Source organism: Arachis ipaensis, chromosome B10 (genome assembly GCF_059453495.1).
Source record: "Arachis ipaensis isolate K30076 ecotype BB chromosome B10, ASM5945349v1, whole genome shotgun sequence".
NCBI lineage: Eukaryota > Viridiplantae > Streptophyta > Magnoliopsida > Fabales > Fabaceae > Arachis > Arachis ipaensis.
Window position 1 is genome coordinate 81,697,227 of NC_142435.1, and position 26,978 is coordinate 81,724,204.

At 39.4% G+C, this 26,978-nt stretch overlaps 2 non-coding genes across 2 annotated transcripts; both read right to left on the reverse strand.

The window, feature by feature from the left end:
• Positions 1–1,237: 1,237 nt before the first annotated feature.
• Positions 1,238–1,345, reverse strand: LOC148580603 (small nucleolar RNA R71). The gene has a single exon (XR_015896251.1). It is a non-coding gene; the product is annotated as a small nucleolar RNA R71 (small nucleolar RNA).
• Positions 1,346–14,553: 13,208 nt separating this feature from the next.
• On the reverse strand, positions 14,554–14,661 carry LOC148580604 (small nucleolar RNA R71). The gene has a single exon (XR_015899690.1). It is a non-coding gene; the product is annotated as a small nucleolar RNA R71 (small nucleolar RNA).
• Positions 14,662–26,978: the final 12,317 nt, after the last annotated feature.

The following is a 26,978-nucleotide window of genomic DNA, read 5'->3' on the forward strand; positions in this document are numbered from 1 at the left end:
TTGATTCAAAAATTTCAAGCTTGTTACTTGCTTGTTAAGAAAGATTCAAACTTTAAGTTCTAGAATCATATCTTGTGATTTCTTGTGAATCAAGTCATTAATTGTGACTTTAAAAATCAAATCTTTTTCAAAACTAATTTCAATCATATCTCTTCAAAAATATTTTTTTTTATCTTATCTTTTTCAAAATCATATCTTTCTAATCATATCTTTTCAAATCATATGTTTTTCAAATATCTTTTCTAACTTCTTATCTTCTTATCTTTTAAAAATTGATTTTCAAAATTTGTTTCAACTAACTAATTAACTTTTTGTTTGTTTCTTATCTCTTTCAAAACTACCTAACTAACTATCCCTCTCTAATTTTTGAAAATACCTCCCTCTTTTTCAAAAATTCTTTTTAGTTAATTAATTGTTTAAATTTTAATTTTAATTTTAATTCTCCTTTAATTTTCGAAAATCATCAACTTCTTTTCAAAAATTAATTTTCAAAATTCCCTCTCCCTCATCTCCTTCTATTTATTTATTCATCTACTAACACTTCTCCTCACCAAAAAATTCGAACCCCTTCTTCTCTTCTGAGTTTGAATTCTTCTCTTCCCTTCTTCATTCTTATTCTTCGTTTCTTCTACTCACACAAGGGAACCTCTATACTGTGGTAAAAAGGATCCCTATTATTATTTTCTGTTCCTTTCTTTTTCATATGAGCAGGAGCAAGGACAAGCACATTCTTGTTGAAGCAGACCCTGAACCTGAAAGGACTCTGAAGAGGAAACTGAGAGAAGCTAAAATACAATAATCCAGAGACAACCTTACAGAAATTTTTGAAAAGGAAGAGGAGATGGCAGCCGAAAATAATAATAATGCAAGGAGGATGCTTGGTGACTTCACTGCACCTAATTCCAATTTACATGGAAGAAGCATCTCCATCCCTACCATTGGAGCAAACAATTTTGAGCTTAAGCCTCAACTAGTTTCTCTGATGCAACAAAACTGCAAGTTTCATGGACTTCCATCTGAAGATCCTTTTCAGTTCTTAACTGAATTCCTGTAGATATGTGATACTGTTAAGACTAATGGAGTAGATCCTGAGGTCTACAGGCTTATGCTTTTCCCGTTTGCTGTAAGAGACAGAGCTAGAGTATGGTTGGACTCTCAACCTAAGGATAGCCTGAACTCTTGGGATAAACTGGTCACGGCTTTTTTAGCCAAGTTCTTCCCTCCTCAAAAGCTTAGTAAGCTTAGAGTGGATGTTCAAACCTTCAGACAGAAGGAAGGTGAATCCCTCTATGAAGCTTGGGAGAGATATAAGCAACTGACCAAAAAGTGTCCTTCTGACATGCTTTCAAAATGGACCATCCTGGATATATTCTATGATGGTCTGTCTGAATTAGCTAAGATGTCATTGGATACATTTGTAGGTGGATCCATTCACCTAAAGAAAACGCCTACAGAAGCTCAAGAACTCATTGACATGGTTGCTAATAACCAGTTCATGTACACTTCTGAGAGGAATCTTGTGAGTAATGGGACGCCTCAGAAGAAGGGAGTTCTCGAAATTGATACTCTGAATGCCATATTGGCTCAGAATAAAATATTGACTCAGCAAGTCAATATGATTTCTTAGAGTCTGAATTGAATGCAAGCTGCATCCAACAGTACTCAAGAGGCATCTTCTGAGGAAGAAGCTTATGATCCTGATAACCCTGCAATAGCAGAGGTAAATTACATGGGTGAACCTTATGGGAACACCTATAATTCATCATGGAGAAATCACCCAAATCTCTCATGGAAGGATCAACAAAAGCCTCAACAAGGCTTTAATAATGGTGGAAGAAACAGGTTTAACAATAGTAAACCTTTTCCATCATCCACTCAGCAACAGACAGAGAATTCTGAGCAGAATCCATCTTGCTTAGCAAATTTAGTCTCTGATCTATCTAAGGCCACTCTGAGTTTCATGAATGAAACAAGATCATCCATTAGAAATTTGGAGGCACAAGTGGGCCAGCTCAGTAAGAAAATCACTGAAACACCTCCTAGTACTCTCCCAAGCAATATAGAAGAGAATCCAAAGAGAGAGTGGAAGGCCATTGATATATCAATCATGGCCGAACCCACAAAAGAGGAAGAGGACATGAATCCCAGTGAGGAAGACCTCCTGGGACGTCCAGTGATCAACAAGGAGTTTCCCTCTGAGGAACCAAAAGAATCTGAGGCTCATCTAGAGACCATAGAGTTTCCAATGAACCTCCTTATGCCCTTCATGAGCTCTGATGAGTATTCTTCTTCTGAAGAGAATGAGGATGTTACTGAAGAGCAAGTTGCCAAGTACCTTGGTGCAATCATGAAGCTGAATTCCAAATTATTTGGCATTGAGACTTGGGAAGATGAACCTCCCTTGCTCATCAAGGAACTGAATGATCTGGATCAAATGACATTACCTCAGAAGAAACAGGATCCTGAAAAGTTCCTAATACCTTGTACCATAGGCAGCATGACCTTTGAGAAGGCTCTATGTGACCTTGGGAAGGGATGGCTATGACGAACTTCAAACTCGCGAGTGCTGGGCGTAGTGACAGACGCAAAAGGAGGGTGAACCCTATTCCAGTATGATCGAGAACCTCTAGATGGTTAGTCGTGCCATGACAGAGCATTTGGATCTTTTTCACAGAGAGGATGGGATGTAGCCATTGACAACGGTGATGTCTTACATAAAGCTTTTCATGGAAAGGAGTAGGAAGGATTGGATGAAGACAGCAGGAAAGCAGAGGTTCAGAGGAACGAAAGCATCTCTATACACTTATCTGAAATTCTCACCAATGAATTACATATGTATTTCTATCTTTATTTTCTGTTTATTTATTATTATTATTCGAAAACTCCATAACCATTTGATATCCGCCTGACTGAGATTTACAAGATGACCATAGCTTGCTTCATACCAACAATCTTCGTGGGATCGACCTTTACTCACGTAAGGTTTTATTACTTGGACGACCCAGTACACTTGCTGGTTAGTTGTATCGAAGTTGTGACAAATTATGAATTAAGATTAGAGCACCAAGTTCTTGGAGCCATTACCAGGGATCACAATTTCGTGCACCATGGTGGTTCAAAGCTACGTTGAGAGGATGGTCTATAAGCACAGGGTGGGGCTTGTTGGTAATTACAAGGGGGTCTACCATGTCTATCAGCTTGGTATACATTGTAGAGTGGTCCTTGCCCATGATATCTTGGAGGGTGTTGTTGCCTAAAGGGTTGATCAGGGCCTCTTGGCTCCTTCCATCTTCGATTGCTTAGACCTTGATGCATATTCCTATTATAGCTTCCATTCCTTTCAACAGATTTAGAACCAAACTCAAAGCGAGAGGGGTGAGAATTCATAGTAGCTAATAGAAATAAAAGGGAAAAATAAAAATAAATAAACAAATAAAAGAAAAATATTTACGATAACCAATAAAAAGGCACACATTTGCAGTTTCCGGCAATGGCGCCATTTTGACGATCGATTTTTCTATTGGTAAAGAAATATAAAAATATGATCGTGTTGTAAGTATAGCTTCTAAACCAACAGAAAATCCTTTCGTACAAATGTTTTTGTTGTCACAAGTAACAAACCCCTTTAAAATTGATAACCGAAGTATTTAAACCTCGGGTCGTCTTCTCAAGGAACTACAGGGAGGTGTTCTTATTATTGGTTATGAGTTTTGTAAATTGGAGGTTTTGAAAGTAAGGAACAACTAATTTAAATGACAAGTAAAATAAATAAATAACTGTAAAATAAACTCTTGGCAAGGTATGAAAATTCGGAAGTCCTATCCTAGTTACTCCTATGAGAATTGAAGTTAATCCCACCTAGTTAACCTTTACGAAAGTAAGGGAAAGTCAAGTGAACTAATTAGTTAGATTCCCAAGTCCTAGCCAACTCCTAAGGAAAGACTAGAGTTAGTGGAATTCCAGTCAATTAGCCGATATAACAACCAATCATGATAAGTTGATAACTCAAGAGCCTCCAGTTAATCAATTAAAGCCAATAATATAAAAAGCTAAACAAGAATCATAAATCTGAAATACCTCAATTGCATTAAAAAGAAAAAATCAATCTAAACATAAAGAGGTCATAGGCCAATTTGGCAACATAAGTAATTAAATGAGAGCATTAAAGTATCTGAAAGTAAAAGTGAAATATAAAGTAAAAGAAATATTGAACCTGATGAAGAGTTGAAATCCTAAATCCTTTAAGAGGAACCCTAATCCTAAAACCTAAGAGAAAGGAGAGAACCTCTCTCTCTAAAAACTACATTTAAACTATGAAAGTGAATAATTGAAGGCCTCCTACTGAATGGATGCATTCCCCCACTTTATAACCTCTAATCTGTGCTTTCTGTACTTGGATCTGGGCCAAAAACGGTTTCAGAAATTGCTGGGAGCATTTTCTTCAGTTTCTGGTGCATGGCGTCTGTCACGCGTCCGCGTAGGTCACGCGGTCGCGTCATCTGGGAGTTTTTCTTGTCACGCGTTCGCTTCGGTCACGCGTATGCGTCATCTACGTTCTGCTCAAAGCACGCGTCCTTGTCAGTCACGCGTTCGCGTCACTACTTTTTTGCGCTAGGCACGCGGCGGCGTCGTCCATGCGTTCGCATCACTGCCAGTTTCTTCAAAAACTCCATTTTGTGCTTTCCTTCCATTTTTTTATTTTTTCTGTCCATCCTTTAAATCATTCCTGCCTTAGGAGATCTGAAAATACTCAACACACAAATCACGACATCGAATGGTAATAAAAGGTAATTAAAATAATTATTTTTAAAGCATAGGAAACATGTTTTTCACATATATCACATAATAAGGAATGGAAAGTAAAACCATGAAATTTCACATGAATAAGTGGATGAAGGGTTGAATAAATCACTTAAATTGACCACAAAATATATCATGAAATATGGGTTTATCAATAACTCAGACAAAAGCACACGAACGTAGAAGTCAAATACATCAGTGAAAGGAAACCCCGAGACTCACACCAAGGTCCAGGGGCATCCTTTGGAGGCAATAACAGAGTAAGGACTCAGAAAAAATCACACAGCTTAAACTCTAAAAACACAAAGAAGATCAACCCTTCTCCCACCAATGACGATTCATGCAAAACAGCAAGCCATCAACACCAAGACAAACCATGCAAAAGCCACCAAAATATACCACCGTTTTCAAAAGAAATAGTTCATTAATTTAGGCTACAGACAGGAAAAATCTATGCATAAAGAAATCAAAAAGGGTAGAAATGAACAACAAAGTGAAGAAACCCCCAAGGCACGCGTTACAAGCACAATGACACAGAAAAAATTCAAAACTTCTACATGCCCAAACAAGCACAAGCATAGAAAACAGCGTAAAAAGTAAAAAAGAGGGTGATAAAACCCATATTTTATGATATATTTTGTGCCTAATTTAAGTGATTTATTCAGTCCTTCACCCACTTATTCATGTTAATTGCATGGTTTTATTTTCCCTTCCTTATTATGTGATGTATGTGGAAAACATGTTTCCTATGCTTTAAAAGTAATTATTTTAATTACCCTTTATTTCCATTCGATGCCGTGATTCGTGTGTTGAGTAGTTTCAGATCCTCTAAGGCAGGAATGACTTAAAGGATGGAAAGAAAACATACAAAAATGGAAGGAAAGGACAAAATGGAGTTTTGGAAGAAATTGGCAGTGACGCGATCGCATGGACGACGCGGCCGCGTGCCAACGCGAAATAGCAGTGACGCGACCGCGTGATTCACGCGGACGCCTGACTGAAGCGACCAATGACAAGGAAAACTCCAATTGACGCGACCGCATGACCCACGCGGACGCGTGACAGAGGCCACGCACCAGAAATTATAGAAAACGCCCCCAGCGATTTCTGAAGCCCTTTTTGGCACAAATCCAAGTCCGGAAGGCACAGATCAGAGGTTATGAAGTGGGGGAATGCATCCATTCAGAGGAGAGTCTCCAATTAGTTACTTTTCATGATTTAGATGTAGTTTTGAGGGAGAGGTTCTCTCCTCTCTCTTTTAGGATTTAGATTTAGGATTTTATTCGCTTTCAGGACTATCTCTTTTTATCAGGTTCAACATTCCTTTTTAATTACTTGTCCTCTCAATTTAGTTTATGAATTCTTCTGTGTTACAGATTACTCTTTGAATTTAATGTTAATTGAGGTATTTTAGTTTATGATTGCTTTCTTTTATTTATATTACTATTGTTTCCAATCTGAAGACATTTTTTATTCCAGTAGATTTATCTTTCCCCTTTTGGTCTTGGCTAAGAAATCAGTAACTCAGGAGTTATCAAACTCAAACATGATTGATAATTGTTATCTTTCATTAGGGATTAACTAGGATTTGAAGATCAAACTAATTAGTCACTTGATCTTTCTTTACTTTAAGTAAAGACTAACTGAGTGGAATTAAGATTCAATCTTCATCATCATTGATAAGGATAACTAGGATAGGACTTCTAATTTCTCATACCTTGCCAAAAGTTTATTTTACAGTTATTTATTTACCTTACAGTCTTTTACTTATTTCAATTGCAATTTAAATTACTGGTTCCTCATCTTAAAAACCCAAATTTACAAACTTCATAACCAATAATAAGAACATACTTTCCTGCAGTTCCTTGAGAAGACGACCCGAGGTTTAAATACTTCGGTTATCAATTTATTTAGGGGTTTGTTACTTGTGACAACCAAAACGTTTGTAAGAAAGGTTGATTGCTTGGTTTAGTAACTATACTTGCAACGAGAGTTTACTATAACTTCTAAACCATCAATCTTCAGTTCTTTTCAAAATGGCGCCGTTGCCGGGGAACTGCAATTGTGTGCCTTATTATTGGTTATTGTAAATACTTTTCTTTTACTTGTTTATTTCTCTTAATTTTCCCCTTTTATTTCCATTAGCTATTATGAATTCTCACCCCTCTCGCTTCGAGTTTGGTTCTAATATTGTTGAAAGGAGTGAAAGTTATAACAGGAACATGCATCAAGGTCAGAGTAATCAAAGATGGATGGAGCCAAGAGGATCTGATCAACCCTTTAGGCAACAACAACCTCCAAGATATCATGGACAAAGACCATTCTATAATGCATACCAAGCAAATAGACATGGTGGATAACCTTGTGGTTACCAACAAGCCCCACCCTGCGCATATAGGCCATCCTCTCAACATAACTTCGCACCACCAAACTCACAAGCTCCTTTTCACCATTCACTACCGTATGATCCTCGTCTACCCAAATTTCAATCCAATTACTCCCAAACACCACCACTTCCCCATGTACCACGTCCAAATCTATCACCCCAATAATCAGAGGTTCGCCTCAAGGAAATAGTAGATCAACTTCAAATAACCCTTCATCAACTGGAGCAAGCAGTAAGTCTATTATCTTCTAGACGTTCGAACATTCAAGGGCCTCCCAGAGCCCCATGTGGACAATCTAATGAAGAGCGTAGCATGAAGGAGATACTAGAAACTCCAGTGGACAAGACAGAGCATGACTTCGTATTAGAACAAGTAGAGGAAGCTGTCATTATGAAAGAAGAGGAGTTGGTTGAAGACTTAGGAGACGCTGAACTTCCATAGGAATCCGAAGTTGTGGAGAATTCTGTTATGAACGTTACAATTGATGCTAAGGAGGATAGTGCACAACTCCCACAGTAAATCTTTTATGAAAAACTAGACGAAATAATCCAAGAAGCAAGTTTCCTTGAAGATGATAATCTCAAGTCAAGTTCTCCCAGTAGTGAACTTGCATCAGCAAGTGAATTTTCTGAGATCGAAGAATCTTCCCCAAGTGAATACGAAGATGATGTGGAGGTAGATTTCTCACAACCTCCCGTTTATGACTTAAGTGACGAGGAAGACATAGAAGGCTTTGATCAGGACATGGATGCAATTGAGGAAGTCTGCAAGGAAGTGAAGAAATTCACAGTAGAGCACAAGGGAGTAGAACTCACAGAACCACTGGAAACACCTATCCCAAGGCCACTACCACCTAATACAAGCTTCAAATGGGTACAATCCTTAACCTTTAACTTTATTTTCCCACTTGAATATGGTTTGCTTGAAACAGATGGCCAGCTTAGAGCTCTTTGCGGCTTTAAGAGTAAGAGGGAAATGGCTCGCACTCAGAGCTGGTGCACAAGGTTCAATAAGGTTCCACGCTTCAATTCGAAGTGCACGGATTGGCATCATGATCAATCGAATGGATCTCGGAAAATATTTGGTCATCTTGGTGAAAATCTACATTCTAAACCGCCCGGATGGAAAAATATAGATCAAGACGAAGGCGGATTTAAAAGCAAGGTTTGGGATCCTGGAATCTGTTCAGACATTCGTCACCCCGGGAGCCTGAGAATTTGTTTGAAGCTGCTCAGAAGCTTTACATGCCTAGTTTGGGACCCCGGAGGCTGTTGGCATTCCAAGCATTGGTGGAGATTTCTAGATGAATTTAAGCATAAGCCGCCATAACAGGAAGCTCATCCAATGTCCAACTTAAGGACTTTAACTAAAAGTGCTAGGTGGGAGACAACCCACCATGGTATGGTCGTTCCTTTTTTTCAGTTTTATTTCGTCTTATTTATTTTTATTATCCTTTTCAATTGAACCTGAATACTATTCATTCACATTGCATACTGCATAATTGCATACCTGCATAAAAAAAAAAAGAAGAAAGGGTGCGCGACACCACCGCATCACTCATGTGATCGCGTCAGTTGCGAAAAACACTCCCCACGCGTCCGCGTCATTCACGCGGCCGCGTGATCTGGAGATCGGCGTAAATCCCCAGCGTCCAGAGAGTTAGGCTTGAATCATGCGGCCATTGTGCGTTTCGCACAAAACGACCCACGCGATCGCGTCACTTGCACAACACCAATCCCACGCGACAGCGTGAGCGACGCGATTGCGTCGCATGGATTGCACAACACCCCAAAGGAGACAGAGAGTTGTGCTAAAACGATGCTGGAATTGTGCGTTTAGCACAATTTCCAGCGATGCGGTCACATGCCTCTTGCGACCGCGTCATTCCCTCTTTTACCCATTCCATGCGATCGCGCCACGCACGCGATCGCGTCAACCCTCATTTCACCCCAGCCACGCGACCGCGTGCCCCACGCGATCGCGTGTATTTAAATTTACTAACCCCCAGTCACGCGAATCCTACCCATTCGCGCCCCCCAGCCCTTCTCCTTCCTCTCTCTCTCAAACCAACCACCACTAACTTCCAGCCACCACCACCAACCACCGCTTCCCCCGTCGACCACCCAAAACTCACCGCCACGCCACCCCCTTCCCCCTCTTTCTTCTTCTTATTTCCTCCTCTTCCCTCCACCACCACTGCTCCCTCCGCGACCGCCACACCCACCGCCGCCACTTTGTCCCAGCCGCACCACCCACCACCACCCACACCACCCTTCCCTTCCTTCCCCCTTAACCCCTCCCCCATTACCTTTCCAAACCCCCTGCCTCCGAACAGCCCTCACCGCCGCCGTGCCACCCTCCACCGCCGCGTCAGCCGCCACCACCACCATCCCCCAGCCACCTCTCTGCCCCACTTTCATTCCTACGCCTACCAGGTTCCGCCGAACGCCACCCTTCTATCAATTCGTAGTTAATTACATATTTTTCTGTTTATCTTCATAATTAGACTAGTTAGATATGCATATTGTAGTGGATTCTAGGTTGTTAGGTAGCCTAGGATGTGGTTAGTGGATTTAGGCCTGATTAATTGCGCTGTTCGTGTTTCTTGCTTTCTTACTTTCGCAATTCTGCTGTTGCTGTGATGTTAGTATTGTTCATATGATGTAATTTCTTGTTTCATGCTGCTCTTTACACTGCTTTTTCATGTTCATAGTCCTCATATGTAATTGCAGCTATCTTTTTAATTCATATGAACTATTCTGATTGCTGATTATTTTCCGGGAACATCCAATTTTAGCCAAAATGCTGCCCAATTTTCTGTAAACTGTTTTCTTTCCATTCATGTCTTGGTTTTGGCACTTTGAACTCTGCTTTACTCTGCTTTTACCAAACCAATTCATGAATGCCAGGGCACGCTTTCTTATTCTTTTCAATTTCCTGGTTTATAAGATGCATCTTGGATGATTCAATTCCACTTTTGTGCTATTTCCATATGAATCATCCTTACCTTCCTTGTTTGAATATGAGTTATCTGTTGCTTTAATTTGTGAATTTTTGTTACTTAGGGAATAATCATCATGCCACTTAATCTAATCCACTTTTTACCAATTCACTAATTTTAACTTCCTAAACTCTTTTTCATTCCTAACCAACCTAACTTTCAACATATATCATCTTATTTTTTTTCACTATTCTCTTTCACTTTCTAACCAAGGCATGATGATAATTTTTCCTAATTAACATAAATTCTATTACATTTTGGATTGTGGATTTCTCTTCTCAGTTTTCTAACTCCTATACAATCCTTAATGCATATTTACTTGACTTATTTTTCTACTGCTTCTTTGCCATTATGTGCTTCTTTTGATTAATTGCCTACCTATTTTCCTATTTTTATTATATCCTGGTTTTCTGTTTTTCAGGATGTCTAACACCCAAAGAAAGGGAAAAGCAAAGCTGATGAGCGGATAATTTATACGCTTTTTGGCGTTGTTTTTAGTATGTTTTTAGTAGAATCTAGTTACTTTTAGGGATGTTTTCATTAGTTTTTATGTTAAATTCACATTTCTGGACTTTACTATGAGTTTGTGTGTTTTTCTGCAATTTTAGGTATTTTCTGGCTGAAATTGAGGGACTTGAGCAAAAATCAGATTCAGAGGTTGAAGAAGGACTGCTCAAAGTGGATTTTCTGGAGCTACAGAACACTAAATGGTGCGCTTCCAATTGCGTTGGAAAGTAGACATCCAGGGCTTTCCAGCAATATATAATAGTCCATAATTTGGCCGAGTTTAGACGACGTAAAAGGGCGTTGAACGCCAGTTCTACGCTGCTGCCTGGAGTTAAACGCCAGAAACACGTCACAAACCAGAGTTGAACGCCAGAAATACGTTACAACCTGGCGTTCAACTCCAGAAAGAGCCTCTACACGTGTAGCATTCAAGCTCAGCCCAAGCATATAGCAAGTGGGCCCCGAAAGTGGATTTATGCATCAATTACTTACTTCTGTAAACACTAGTAGCTAGTTTATTATAAATAGATCTTTTTACTATTGTATTAGACATCTTTGGACGTCTGGTTCTTAGATCATGGGGGCTGTCCATTCGGCCTTGCCTGAACCTTTCACTTATGTATTTTCAACGGTAGAGTTTCTACACTCCATAGATTAAGGTGTGGAGCTCTGCTGTTCCTCATGAATTAATGCAAAGTACTACTGTTTTTCTACTTAATTCAACTTATTCCGCTTCTAAGATATTCATTCGCACTTCAACCTGAATGTGATGAACGTGACAATCATCATCATTCCCTATGAACGCGTGCCTGACAACCACTTCCGTTCTACCTTAGATTGAATGAATATCTCTTGGATCTCTTAATCAGAATCTTCGTGATATAAGCTAGATTGATGGCGGCATTCATGAGAGTCCGGAAAGTCTAAACCTTGTCTGTGGTATTCCGAGTAGGACTCTGGGATTGAATGACTGTGATGAACTTCAAACTCGCGAGTGCTGGGCGTAGTGACAGACGCAAAAGGAGGGTGAATCCTATTCCAGCATGATCGAGAACCTCAGATGATTAGCTGTGCGGTGACAGAGCATTTGGACCATTTTCACAAGAGGATAGGATGCAGCCATTGGCAAGGGTGATGCCTCCAGACGATTAGCCATGCAGTGACAGCGCATCGGACCATTTTCTAGAGAGGATTAGAAGTAGCCATTGACAACGGTGATGTCCTTACATAAAGCCAGCCATCGAAAGGAGTAAGATTGACTGGATGAAGATAGCAGGAAAGCAGAGGTTCAGAGGAACGAATGCATCTCTATACGCTTATCTGAAATTCTAACCAATCAATTACATAAGTATTTCTATCCTTATTTTCTATTTATTATTTATGTTCGAAAAACTCCATAACTATTTGATATCCGCCTGACTGAGATTTACAAGGTGACCATAGCTTGCTTCAAGCCGACAATCTCCGTGGGATCGACCCTTACTCACGTAAGGTTTATTACTTGGACGACCCAGTGCAGTTGCTGGTCAGTTGTATCGAAGTTGTGAATGAAAAACAATTTATTAAGACGTGCGCATAGAGTTTTTGGCGCCGTTGCCTGAGATCACAATTTCGTGCACCAAGTTTTTGGCACCGTTGCCGAGGATTGTTCGAGTTTGAATAACTGACGGTTCATCTTGTCGCTCAGATTAGGTAATTTTCTTTTTGTTTTATTTTCAAAAAATTTTTCAAAAACCTTTCAAAAATTTCTCATCTGTTTTCGAAACTTATTCTAAAATTTTTAAGAATGAATTCTAGAGTTTCATGAAGCATGTTGAAGCCTGGCTGGCTGTAAAGCCATGTCTAAATTCTAATTTGATAAGTAATGAGCAGTATATTCTGATGTTACATGCTAAAGCTTGACTGGCTATTAAGCCATGTCTAACCCTCAGATTGGAGCTTTAGACTAACATGGCAAGATTCCTGGAATTCATATTAAAAATTTTGGAATCCTTATTTTTCTTTTTCAAACAATTTTCGAAAAATACAAAAAAAATTAGAAAATCATAAAAATCAAAAATATTTTTTGTGTTTCTTGTTTGAGTCATGTGTCATGTTATAAGTTTGGTGTCAATTGCATATTCATCTTGCATTTTTTGAAAAAATCATGCATTCATAGTGTCTATACATGAAAAATTTTTAAGTTGGGTGTCTTGCATGTTTTCTTTGCATTAAAAATTTTTCAAAAATAAGTTCTTGATGTTCATCTTGACATTCAAAGTGTTCTTGGTGTTCATCTTGACATTAATAGCATTCTTGCATGCATTCGTTGTTTTGATCTAAAAATTTTCATGCATTGTATCATTTTCATGTTTTTCTCTTTCATCATAAAAATTCAAAAAAATCAAAAAAATATCTTCCCCTTTTTCTCTCTTAAAATTTCGAAAATTAGATTTGACTTTTTCAAAAATTTTTAAAATCTAGTTGTTTTTATGAGTCAAATCAAATTTTCAATTTAAAAATCTTATCCTTTTCAAAATCTTTTTCAAAAATCAAATCTTTTTCATTTTTCTTATCTATTTTCGAAAATTTCAAAAAAAAAATATTTTTCAAAAATCTTTTTCTTAATTTTACATCATATTTTCGAAAATAACATCATCAATTAATGTTTTGATTCAAAAATTTCAAGTTTGTTACTTGCTTGTTAAGAAAGATTCAAACTTTAAGTTCTAGAATCATATCTTGTGATTTCTTGTGAATCAAGTCATTAATTGTGATTTTAAAAATCAAATCTTTTTTCAAAACTAATTTCAATCATATCTTTTAAAAAATATCTCTTTATCTTATCTTTTTCAAAATTTGATTTTAAAATATCCTTTCTAACTTCTTATTTTCTTATCTTTTCAAAATTGATTTTCAAATTTGTTTCAACTAACTAACTAACTTTTTGTTTGTTTCTTATCTTTTTCAAAGATACCTAACTAACTCTCTCTCTCTCTAATTTTCGAAAATATCTTCCCTCTTTTTCAAAATTTCTTTTTAATTAACTAATTATTTTAATTTTTGATTTTAATTTTCAAAACAATTACTAACCTTTTTCAAAAACTATTTTCGAAAATCACTAACTCTTTTTCAAAAATTATTTTCGAAAACTCTCTCTCTCTCTTATCTCCTTCTATTTATTTATTCATCTACTATCACTTCATCTCACCCAAATTCGAACCCCCTCTTCCATCTGTGTTCGAATTTTTTTCTTCTTCTTCTCTTCTACTCACACAGGGACCTCTATACTGTGGTAAAAAGGATCCCTATTATTATTATTATTTTTCTGTCCCTCTTTTTCATATGAGCAGGAGCAAGGACAAGAACATTCTTGTAGAAGCAGATCCAAAACCTGAAAGGACTCTGAAGAGGAAACTAAGAGAAGCTAAATTACAACAATCCAGCAAGTACCTTTCAGAAATTTTGGAACAAGAAGAGGAGATGGCAGCCGAAAATAATAATAATGCAAGGAGGATGCTTGGTGACTTTACTGCACCTAATTCCAATTTACATGGAAGAAGCATCTCCATTCCTGCCATTGGAGCAAACAATTTTGAGCTTAAACCTCAATTAGTTTCTCTGATGCAGCAGAACTGCAAGTTTCATGGACTTCCATCTGAAGATCCTTTTCAGTTCTTAACTGAATTCTTGCAGATATGTGATACTGTTAAGACTAATGGAGTAGATCCTGAAGTCTACAGGCTCATGCTTTTCCCTTTTGCTGTAAGAGACAGAGCTAGAGTATGGTTGGACTCTCAACCTAAGGATAGCCTGAACTCTTGGGATAAGCTGGTCAAGGCTTCCTTAGCCAAGTTCTTTCCTCCTCAAAAGCTGAGTAAGCTTAGAGTGGATGTTCAGACCTTCAGACAGAAAGAAGGTGAATCCCTCTATGAAGCTTGGGAGAGATACAAAGAACTGACCAAAAAGTGTCCTTCTGACATGCTTTCAGAATGGACCGTCCTGGACATATTCTATGATGGTCTGTCTGAATTAGTTAAAATATCATTGGATACCTCTACAGGTGGATCCACTCACTTAAAGAAAACGCTTGTAGAAGCTCAAGAACTCATTGACATGGTTGCTAATAACCAGTTCATGTACACTTCTGAGAGGAATCCTGTGAGTAATGGGACGCCTATGAAGAAGGGAGTTCTTGAAATTGATACTCTGAATGCCATATTGGCTTAGAATAAAATATTGACTCAGCAAGTCAATATGATTTCTCAGAGTCTGAATGGAATGCAAGCTGCATCCAACAGTACTCAAGAGGCATCTTCTGGAGAAGAAGCTTATGATCCTGAAAACCCTGCAACAGCTGAGGTGAATTACATGGGTGAACCTTATGGAAACACCTATAACCCCTCATGGAGAAATCACCCAAATCTCTCATGGAAGGATCAACAAAAGCCTCAACAAGGCTTTAATAATGGTGGAAGAAACAGGTTTAGCAATAGCAAGCCTTTTCCATCATCCACTCAGCAACAGATAGAGAACTCTGAACAAAATATTTCTAATTTAGCAAACTTAGTCTCTGATCTATCTAAGGCCACTGTAAGTTTCATGAATGAAACAAGGTCCTCAATTAGAAATTTGGAGGCACAAGTGGGCCAGCTAAGTTAAAGGATCACTGAAATCCCTCTTAGTACTCTCCCAAGCAATACAGAAGAAAATCCAAAAGGAGAGTGCAAGGCCATTGAAATGACCATCATGGCCGAAACCACAAAAGAGGAGGAGGACGTGAATCCCAAGGAGGAAGACCTCCTGGGACGTCCAGTGATCAATAAGGAGTTTCCCTTTGAGGAACCAAAGGAATCTGAGGCTCAACTAGAGACCATAGAGATTCTATTAAACCTCTTTATGCCATTCATGAGCTCTGATGAGTATGCCTCTTCTGAAGAGAATGAGGATGTTACTAAGGAGCAAGTTACCAAGTACCTTGGTGCAATCATAAAGCTGAATGCCAAATTATTTGGTATTGAGACTTGGGAAGATGAACCTCCCTTGTTCACCAATGAACTAAGTGATCTGGATCAACTGACATTGCCTCAGAAGAAACAGGATCCTGGAAAGTTCCTAATAGCTTGTACCATAGGCACCATGATCTTTGAAAAGGCTCTGTGTGACCTTGGTTCAGGGATAAACCTCATGCCCCTCTCTATAATGGAGAAACTGGGAATCTTTGAGGTACAAGCTGCTAGAATCTCATTAGAGATGGCAGAAAATTCCAAAAAACAGGCTTATGGACAAGTAGAGGACGTGTTAGTAAAGGTTGAAGGCCTTTACATCCCTGCTGATTTCATAGTCCTAGATACTGGGAAGGATGAGGATGAATCCATCATCCTTGGAAGACCCTTCCTAGCCACAGCAAGAGCTGTGATTGATGTTGACAGAGGTGAATTAGTCCTTCAATTGAATGAGGACTCCCTTGAGTTTAAAACTCAAGGACATCCTTCTGTAAACATGAAAAAGAGGCACAGTAAGCTTCTCTCAAAACAGAGTCAACCAGAGCCCCCACAGTCAAACTCTAAGTTTGGTGTTGGGAGGCCACAACCAAACTCTAAGTTTGGTGTTGAACTCCCATATCCAAACTCTAAGTTTGGTATTGGGAAGTCTCAACAATGCTCTGAACATCTGTGAGGCTCCATGAGAGCCCACTGTCAAGCTATTGACATTAAAGAAGCGCTTGTTGGGAGGCAACCCAATTTTTATTCATCTAATTTTATTTTTCTTGTTCTTTCATGTTTTATTAGGTTAATGATCATGTGGAGTCACAAAATAAATATAAAAATTGAAAACAGAATCAAAAACAGCAGAAGAAAAATCACACCCTGGAGGAAGACCTTACTGGCGTTTAAACGCCAGTAAGAAGCATCTGGCTGGCGTTCAAGGCCAGAACAGAGCATGGTTCTGGCGCTGAACGCCCAAAATGGGCAGCATCTGGGCGTTTCAACGCCAGAATTGCACCCTGGAGAAGAGCTGGCGCTGAACGCCCAGAACAAGCATGGTTCTGGCGTTTAACGTCAGAAATGGGCAACAATTGCGCGTTCAACGCCCAGAACAAGCACCAATCTGGCGCTGAACGCCCAGAGTTGTGTGCAAGGGCAATTTGCATGCCTAATTTGGTGCAAGGTTGTAAATCCTTGAACACCTCAGGATCTGTGAACCCCACAGGATCACCTCAGGATCTGTGGACCCCACAGGATCACCTCAGGATCTGTGGACCCCACAGGATCCCCACCTACCTCCACTCACTTCTTCTCACCCCTCTTTCACACAATCCCAAAAATCTTCACCAATCACCTCAATCTCTCTTCCCTATCACCACTTCACCACTCACATCCATCCACTCTTCCCCATAAACCTACCTCATAAACCCCACCTACCTTCAAAATTCAAAATCAATTTCCCACCCAAAACCCACCCTTATGGCCGAACCTTACCCCCCCTCCCTTCCCTATATAAAGCCCTCCATTCTTCTTCATTTTCACACAACACAACCCTCTCTTCCCCTTCTTGGCCGAATACACCCCTCGCCCCTCTCCTCCATATTTTCTTCTTCTTCTTCATCTATTCTTTCTTCTCTTGCTCTAGGGCGAGCAAAATTCTAAGTTTGCTGTGGTAAAAGCATAAGCTTTTTGTTTTTCCATTACCATTGATGGCACCCAAGACCGGAGAATCCTCTAGAAAAGGGAAAGGGAAGACAAAAGCTTCCACCTCTGAGTCATGGGAGATGGAAAGATTCATCTCCAAAGCTCATCAAGATCACTACTATGATGTTGTGGTCAAGAAGAAGGTGATCCCTGAGGTCCCTTTCAAGCTCAAGAAGAATGAGTATCTGGAGATCCGACATGAAATCCAAAGAAGAGGTTGGGAAGTTCTAACAAACCCCATCCAACAAGTCGGCATCCTAATGGTTCAAGAGTTCTATGCCAATGCATGGATCACTAGGAACCATGATCAAAGTAAGAACCCAAACCCAAAGAATTATGCCCCATCACTAAGAAAAGGATAGAGCAAGCAAGAGAGCCAATTCATGGATCTCAAGAGACGCATGAAGCTCATCACCATGAGATCCCGGAGATGCCTCAAATGCATTTTCCTCCCCAAAACTATTGGGAGCAAATCAACACCTCCTTAGGAGAATTAAGTTCCAACATGGGACAATTAAGGGTGGAACATCAAGAGCACTCCATCATCCTTCATGAAATAAGAGAAGATCAAAAAGCAATGAGGGAGGAGCAGCAAAGACAAGGAAGAGACATAGAAGAGCTCAAGGACATCATTGGTTCCTCAAGAAGGAAACGCCACCATCACTAAGGTGGACTCATTCCTTGTTCTTACATTCTCTGTTTTTCGTTTTCTCTATGTTAAGTGCTTATCCATGTTTGTGTCTTCATTACATGATCATTAGTATTTAGTAACTCTATCTTAAAGTTATGAATGTCCTATGAATCCATCACCTCTCTTAAATGAAAACTGTTTTAATTCAAAAGAACAAGAAGTACATGAGTTTCGAATTTATCCTTGAACTTAGTTTAATTATATTGATGTGGTGACAATGCTTCTTGTTTTTTGAATGAATGCCTAAACGGTGCATATGTCTTTTGAAGTTGTTGTTTAAGAATGTTAAATATGTTGGCTCTTGAAAGAATGATGATAAGGAGACATGTTATTTGATAATCTGAAAAATCATAAAAATGATTCTTGAAGCAAGAAAAAGCAGCAAAGAACAAAGCTTGCAGAAAAAAAAAAGAGGCGAAAAAAATTAGAAAAAGAAAAAGCAAGCAGAAAAAGCCAAAAGCTCTTAAAACCAAGAGGCAAGAGCAAAAAGCCAATAACCCTTAAAACCAAAAGGCAAGGGTAGATAAAAAGGATCCCAAGACTTTGAGCATCGGTGGATAGGAGGGCCTAAAGGAATAAAATCCTGGCCTAAGCGGCTAAACCAAGCTGTCCCTAACCATGTGCTTGTGGCGTGTAGGTGTCAAGTGAAAACTTGAGACTGAGCGGTTAAAGTGAAGGTGCAAAGCAAAAAGAGAGTGTGTTTAAGAACCCTGGACACCTTTAATTGGGGACTTTAGCAAAGCTGAGACACAATCTGAAAAGGTTCACCCAATTATGTGTCTGTGGCATTTATGTATCCGGTGGTAATACTGGAAAACAAAGTGCTTAGGGCCACAGCCAAGACTCATAAAGTAGCTGTGTTCAAGAATCATCATACTGAACTAGGAGAATTAATAACATTATCTGAACTCTGAGTTCCTATAGATGCCAATCATTCTGAACCTCAATGGATAAAGTGAGATGCCAAAACTATTCAAGAGGCAAAAAGCTACAAGTCCCGCTCATCTGATTGGAGCTATGTTTCATTGATAGTTTGGAATTTATAGTATATTATCTTCTTTTTATCCTATTTGATTTTCAGTTGCTTGGGGACAAGCAACAATTTAAGTTTGGTGTTGTGATGAGCCTATAATTTATACGCTTTTTGGCATTGTTTTTAGTATATTTTTAGTAGAATCTAGTTACTTTTAGGGATGTTTTCATTAGTTTTTATGTTAAATTCACATTTCTGGACTTTACTATGAGTTTGTGTGTTTTTCTGTGATTTCAGGTATTTTCTGGCTGAAATTGAGGGACTTGAGCAAAAATCAGATTCAGAGGTTGAAGAAGGACTGCTGATACTGTTGGATTCTGACCTCCCTGCACTCAAAGTGGATTTTCTGGAGCTACAGAATACAAAATGGTGCGCTTCCAATTGCGTTGGAAAGTATACATCCAGGGCTTTCCAGCAATATATAATAGTTCATACTTTGGCCGAGTTTAGATGACGTAAAAGGGCGTTGAACGCTAGTTCTACGCTGCTGTCTGGAGTTAAACGCCAGAAACACGTCACAAACCAGAGTTGAACGCCAGAAATACGTTACAACCTGGCGTTCAACTCCAGAAAGAGCCTCTACACATGTAACATTCAAGCTCAGCCCAAGCACACACCAAGTGGGCCCCGAAAGTGGATTTATGCATCAATTACTTACTTCTATAAACCCTAGTAGCTAGTTTATTATAAATAGATCTTTTTACTATTGTGTTAGACATCTTTGGACGTCTGGTTCTTAGATCATGGGGGCTGGCCATTCGGCCATGCCTGAACTTTTCACTTATGTATTTTCAACGGTAGAGTTTCTACACTCCATAGATTAAGGTGTGGAGCTCTGCTGTTCCTCATGAATTAATGCAAAGTACTACTGTTTTTCTACTCAATTCAACTTATTCCGCTTCTAAGATATTCACTCGCACTTCAACCTGAATGTGATGAATGTGACAATCATCATCGTTTCCCTATGAACGCGTGCCTGACAACCACTTCCGTTCTACCTTAGATTGAATGAATATCTCTTGGATCTCTTAATCAGAATCTTCGTGGTATAAGCTAGATTGATGGCGGCATTCATGAGAGTCCAGAAAGTCTAAACCTTGTCTGTGGTATTCCGAGTAAGACTCTGGGATTGAATGACTGTGACGAACTTCAAACTCGCGAGTGCTGGGCGTAGTGACAGACGCAAAAGGAGGGTGAATCCTATTCCAGCATGATCGAGAATAGGATGCAGCCATTGGCAAGGGTGATGCCTCCAAACGATTAGCCATGCAGTGATAGCGCATCAGACCATTTTCCAGAGAGGATTAAAAGTAGCAATTGACAACGGTGATGTCCTTACATAAGCCAGCCATGGAAAGGAGTAAGATTGATTGGATGAAGATAGCAGGAAAGCAGAGGTTCAGAGGAACGAATGCATCTCTATACGCTTATCTGAAATTCTAACCAATGAATTACATAAGTATTTCTATCCTTATTTTCTATTTATTATTTATGTTTGAAAAACTCCATAACTATTTGATATCCCCCTGACTGAGATTTACAAGGTGACCATAGCTTGCTTCAAGCCGATAATCTCCGTGGGATCGTGATGCACGGAAAACTTGTCTTACAACAAATCTCCCTTTGGCAAGTGTACCGAATTTGTCGTCAAGTAAAAACTCACAATAGAGTGAGGTCGAATCCCACAGGGATTGATTGATCAAGCAACTTTAATTAGAAGAATGTTCTAGTTGAGCGAATTCAGAATTTGGGTTGAGAGTTGCAGAAAATAAAATGGCGGGAATGTAAATAACAGAAAAGTAAATGCTAGAATTAAAGGACTGGAAGTAAATGACTGAAAATAAATTGCAGAATTATAAATGGTAATGGGGGATTTGCTCATAAAAGTAAATGGCAGAAATTAAAGAGAATGGGTAAGATCAGAGATGGGGAGTTCATTGGGCTTAGGAGATGTTGCAATTCTCCGGATCAAGTTCATTTTCATCTCTTCCTCAATCAATGCACTCATTGATCTCCTTGGCAATCTTAAGTGATTGAATTACAATTTCTTGCAATTCAATCTCTCAAATCTTGATCAATAGCCAATTCCTTGGTCAATTGCTCATGAGAAGAGATGAAGTATGGTCACTGATTATACCACATGCATTTCCCAAATCAAGTATTGAGAGGGTTATAGTCACATACCCATCCAAACCCAATTTGGTCCAGCATGAGAAAGCATTTCTAGCTTGATCTCTTTATTCCTCTTTCAACGTTCAAAAGAGATCCAAGTTTGAATAGCTTCTCTTCTAAGATAAATACTCAATTGGATGAAGATCGAAAGCTTTCAAGTAAAATCAAGAGAAAAGATAGAAGAAGAATAATGAAAATTAGTATTGATCCATCAAATTACAACAGAGCTCCCTAACCCAATGAAAGGGGTTTAGTTGTTCATAGCTCTTGAAAATGAAAACAAAGATGGAGAATACATCATAAAACTAGAAAATGCAGAGAAAGTAAAATACAGAGAGTAGTTCTCTTTTTCCAGCCTCCAGCACTCCAGCACTCTCTTTACAATTCAAAGCTACTCCTATATATACTACTCTTCTCAGCTTCTAGTTTGCTCTTCAAGTCTTGGGCCTTTGGATCTTGAGTTTGAAGCAGTTCTTTTTTTCATTTGGGCTTGGCTTTACTTGCAGAGAGAAAGTGCTAAGTGGGCAGAGACTTCAGCTCAGGGCGTTAGGGGTGTTAACATTTATTGAAAGTATAAGTTGGAGAACGTTAGTGACACTTAACATTTTCACTAACGTTCCAATGTACCCCTTTGCCTCACGTTAGAGCCCACGTTAACTATGTTAACGTGGCTTCTAACGTGGCCTTGCCAAACTTTGAGAACGTTAGTGACACTCAACATTGTCACTAACATTCCAGTGTGCCCTTTTTTGCTTCACGTTAAAGCTCCACGTTAACTAAGTTAACGTGGCTTCTAACGTCGCCTTGCCAACCTTCGAGAACGTTAGTGACACTCAACATTGTCACTAACGTTCCAATGTGCCCCTAGATCTCACGTTAGAGTCCACGTTAACTAGGTTAACGTGGCCATTCTTAGCCATCCCAACGTTAGTGACAATGTTGAGTGTCACTAACGTTGGCTCATCATTCATTCCTCATCGTTAGCTTCCACGTTAACTAAGTTAACGTGGAAGTTAACGTGGCTCCTTGGGGGATTGTGTGGTTGCTTCCAACGTTAGTGACAATGTTGAGTGTCACTAACGTTGGCGACAACTCTCACTTCTTACGTTAGCTCCCACGTTAACCAAGTTACGTGGGAGTTAATGTGGTGTGTTGCATCCTTAGGCCAAGTTAGTGACAATGTTGAATGTCACTAACGTTGGCTTCTCTTCCCCCTTTAACGTTAGAGGCCACATTAACTAGGTTAACGTGGGCTCTAACGTGGCCACTCATGAGTGTTTGCCAACGTTAGTGACAATGTTAAGTGTCACTAACGTTGGCTCAACTTCCCTTTCCCACGTTAGAGTTCACGTTAACTTAGTTAACGTGACTCTTAACGTGGGCAATGATGGCTACGAGAGTGTCATTGGCAATCACTTTTCTCATTAACCTTGCAAGTTTCCTCCCTTTCCTTGCTTCCTTTGGTCCTGAAATCAAGCAATAGAGTGCATCAAAGTTCTAGTCCAAGTCATGGGCAACGCAACATACAATTTGTCACTACACTTATGCAAAATCCTCATGAAATAATGTAAAATGCACAATGTATGCTTGAGTCAAGGTGTAAGTGAATATCTATCCAAAACTAGCTTATTTCCTAAGGAAATGCATGAAACTAACCTAAAAACAGTAAAGAAAAGGTCAGTGAAACTGGCCAAGATGTCCTGGCATCAGATCGACCCTTACTCACGTAAGGTTTATTACTTGGATGACCCAGTGCACTTGCTGGTCAGTTGTATCGAAGTTGTGAATGAAAAATAATTTATTAAGACGTGGGCACAGAGTTTTTGGCGCCGTTGCCTGGGATCACAATTTCGTGCACCAAAAGGCAACAACTGGCAAACGGAAAAGAGGTGAATCCTCCATGTCCATCTTGGACATCATGCATGATGACTCCTGGTGGGAGAAACACTTTACCCCGCAGGAGAAGGCTGACCAGCTACTGCCTGCTACTGATCCCATTAAGTTTGCAAACCGATACTGCGAGCTGAAGTATCCGGTGTTTGCAACCTCTAGGAACCTGTACCTGGAGAGGACTCTGAAGATCCCAGAAGAACTCCATCAATACACCTCTGATCAGATCAAACAAAGAGGCTGGTTCTTCCTAGAGAGAAACCTGACTGAGGTCAATGCATCTTGGGTAAGGGAATTTTACTGCAATTACTTCAAAACTTCTCTAGATGCAGTAAACCTAAGAGGGAAGCAGATACTGGTCACTGAAGAGGCCATAGAGGATGTTCTAAAGCTCCTGCCTAAATCCGATCAGCCAGATGGTTATCAACAGGCTGAGGAGGACATGCGCTTCATGAAGTTTGATTGGGATGCAGTCAAGACCAGGATAGCCCTTGACCCAACCGTTCCATGGATCATGGGTCAGAACACCACCATGCCAAAGGGAGTTAAGTGGATCTACTTGAACGATGAGGCTCGGCTATGGCATCAGATCCTAAGCAACTTTATTATGCCGAGTACTCACGAGACGGAGCTACCTGCCGCTATGATCACCCTCCTATGGTATGTGATGAAGGGTAAGGACCTGTACCTGCCATGCTTCATTCGGTACTACATGGTCAGGGTCCATGTCCGAGGTACTCTCCCCTTTCCATATCTGATTACACAGCTTGGCCGTCGAGCTGACGTGCCTTGGGAGGATGCTGATGAAAAGCCACCTGCTGCAGAATGCAAGAAAATTATACCTCATAGCAGGAACTTTCTGGCTTTGGGCTACAGACCTCTATTCCTCACTCCTACTGATGAGACAGCCACACCATCTGCCGGCCCCTCTTCCTCTACGGCTACCCCTGTTACCACCACTGCACCTCCACCTGCCTTAGAGCTAATTTATCACTTAGTGCACTGCCTGTTTCAGCAGCTAGACTAGATGGAGCGCCGCAACCGGCGGCGATACGAGAGATCTGAGCATCGCAGCAGGCGACGCTATGAGCACCTGAAGCTGATGATCCGTTCTGGCAGCGACATCCCCTCCGAGCCTGACACCCCATCCGAGCCATCTGAGGAGGAGGCGGATGACCACGAGGCAGAGACCCATCCACAGAGAGAGGCTGCGCAGGCAGGCACAGAGCAGGCTACATCACAGCAGGAGGCCCCGCATTAGATTCAGGCTTCCGACCCAGAGATCCCTATTCAGTCAGAACCTCCTCTGCAGCAGGCAGATCCTCAGACCACCACCACAGAGACTCCAGCTACCCACCCTTCCAGTGATGACACCCTTTCAGACCCTGCTTGAGTGAGCATCAGGGACGATGCTTCATTTTAAGTGTGGGGAGGTCGCCATCTCTGGCGTATCTTTTGTTGAACCACTACAGACTCTTTTTATTTTATTTTGCTATTTTTCTATATTTTTCTCTTTTATTTTTATTTTTATTTTCTCAGTACTTATACATTGCTATTTTCATGTATTTTTACTCTATTTTTGCATTTTCCACCTTAGTTATTTTAGCTAGTTAGTTTAGTTGCAATTATAACTTATTAGTTATAGAAAATGTGGATTAATTAGTATAGTTTACCCTTTTTAGCATAAGATAACTTAGTTTAAATTGAAAAAAATAAAAAGGAAGTAAACTAGAGACTTGAACAGAATAAAAACAACCCACACCTTGTATATATAGCATTGTATGTTAGTTAGTTAACAACATTTTATCAAGGAGAAACACTAAAACTTTAGAGCCACCTTAAGAATTACATTGAGAATAATGGGAACTCTTAATTTTTACTTGCATGACATATATAACTGATATATAATTTTTGAGTTAGAGAACACACAGCCTGTGAGTTTTGAGCTTAATTGTATGGTTACATTTAAACCATAATATTTTATTCCTGTGTGTTCCGCCCTTCTTTTTTATTCTGATGTTCATTACTTTATTTTAATCTATATGTCCGATAATAGAATATAGATACATACCAAGAAAGTGATTGAGGCCATTGTTTGATTCTAGCTCACTATTCCCAAATTAGCCTACCTTTTACATCACCCTTGTTAGCCCCCTTGAGCCTTTAATTCCCCTCTTATTTTATAACCACATTACTAGCCTTAAGCAGAAAAATAAAATAAAAATCCCAAGTTGAATCCTTGGTTAGCTTAAGATAGAAAGTGTATTGTTTAAAGTGTGGGAAACCTATTGGGAACATGGATGATAAAAACAAAGGGTAGAAAGTTAAAAAGAATAAAATAATTCAAAATAAAAATTTTGAAAAGCATGCTCATGTGAAATCAAAATAATTGAATTACCATGTGCATAAAAAAAAATTTCAGTATTTGAATAAAGGGGATACAAAAGAACTCCCCAAATGCAAGATAAAGCAAATGCACATAGGACAAAATTAAAACTAATGCATGAGCATGTAACATAAAAAGTGGGAAAAATATGGGAAAATAAGTAAAGAAGCTTTGCTTTACAAAATATATATGTTAGGTGAGATCTTAGACTAATCAATGATTCACTTATTAGCTCACTTAGCCTTATACATATACCCTTACCTTTACCTTGGCCCCATTATAACCTTGATTAAAGACCTCATGATTTTTGTATGCCTATATTCTATAATTGTTTATTGGTTAGATGAAGAACAAAGTTATAGAAAGTAAGAATAAAAAGAAGAATAGAGTGATTAACCCAATAAACACTGAGTGACTAGAGAGTAAACCCAAAATCCAGTAAGGGTTCAATAGCTCATCAACATATATCTATGCTTAAATTATTAATTGTCTTGCAAGTTTGTAAAATATTTTTCTTTCCCATCTCAATTGTAAAAGTGCTTTATCATTATCTAAGGTTTGGCTATGCATATACGATTCCTTGAGAATGTGAATTAATTTGACTACATGTAAGTTTTATATACAAGTGAATAAAAATTAGAATTGCATGATTCATTTAGGTAGTTGCATTTAGGATAAATTGCATTGCATGAGATTCCACCACTTGAACCTTACCTTACTCTTTATCTTGGATTTAGCATGAGGACATGCTATTGTTTAAGTGTGGGGAGGTTGATAAACCCATATTTTATGATATATTTTGTGCCTAATTTAAGTGATTTATTCAGTCCTTTACCCACTTATTCATGTTAATTGCATGGTTTTACTTTCCCTTCCTTATTATGTGATGTATGTGAAAAACATGTTTCTTATGCTTTAAAAGTAATTATTTTAATTACCCTTTATTTCCATTCGATACCGTGATTCGTGTGTTGAGTAGTTTCAGATCTTCTAAGGCAGAACTGACTTAAAGGATGGAAAGGAAACATACAAAAATGGAAGGAAGACAAAATGGAGTTTTGGAAGAAACTGGCAGTGACGCGATCACATGGAAGACGCGGCCACGTGCCAACGCGAAATAGCAGTGACGCGACCACGTGATTAACGCGACCGTGCGCCTTAAGCGAAACACATATGACGCGGACGCCTGACTGAAGCGACCGCGTGACAAGGAAAACTCCAATTGACGCGACCGCGTGACCCACGCGGACGCGTGACAGAGGCCACGCACCAGAAATTACAGAAAATGCCCCCAGCAATTTCTAAAGCCCTTTTTGGCCCAAATCCAAGTCCAGAAGGCACAGATCAGAGGTTATGAAGTGGGGGAATGCATCCATTCAGAGGAGAGTCTCCAATTAGTTACTTTTCATGATTTAGATGTAGTTTTGAGGGAGAGGTTCT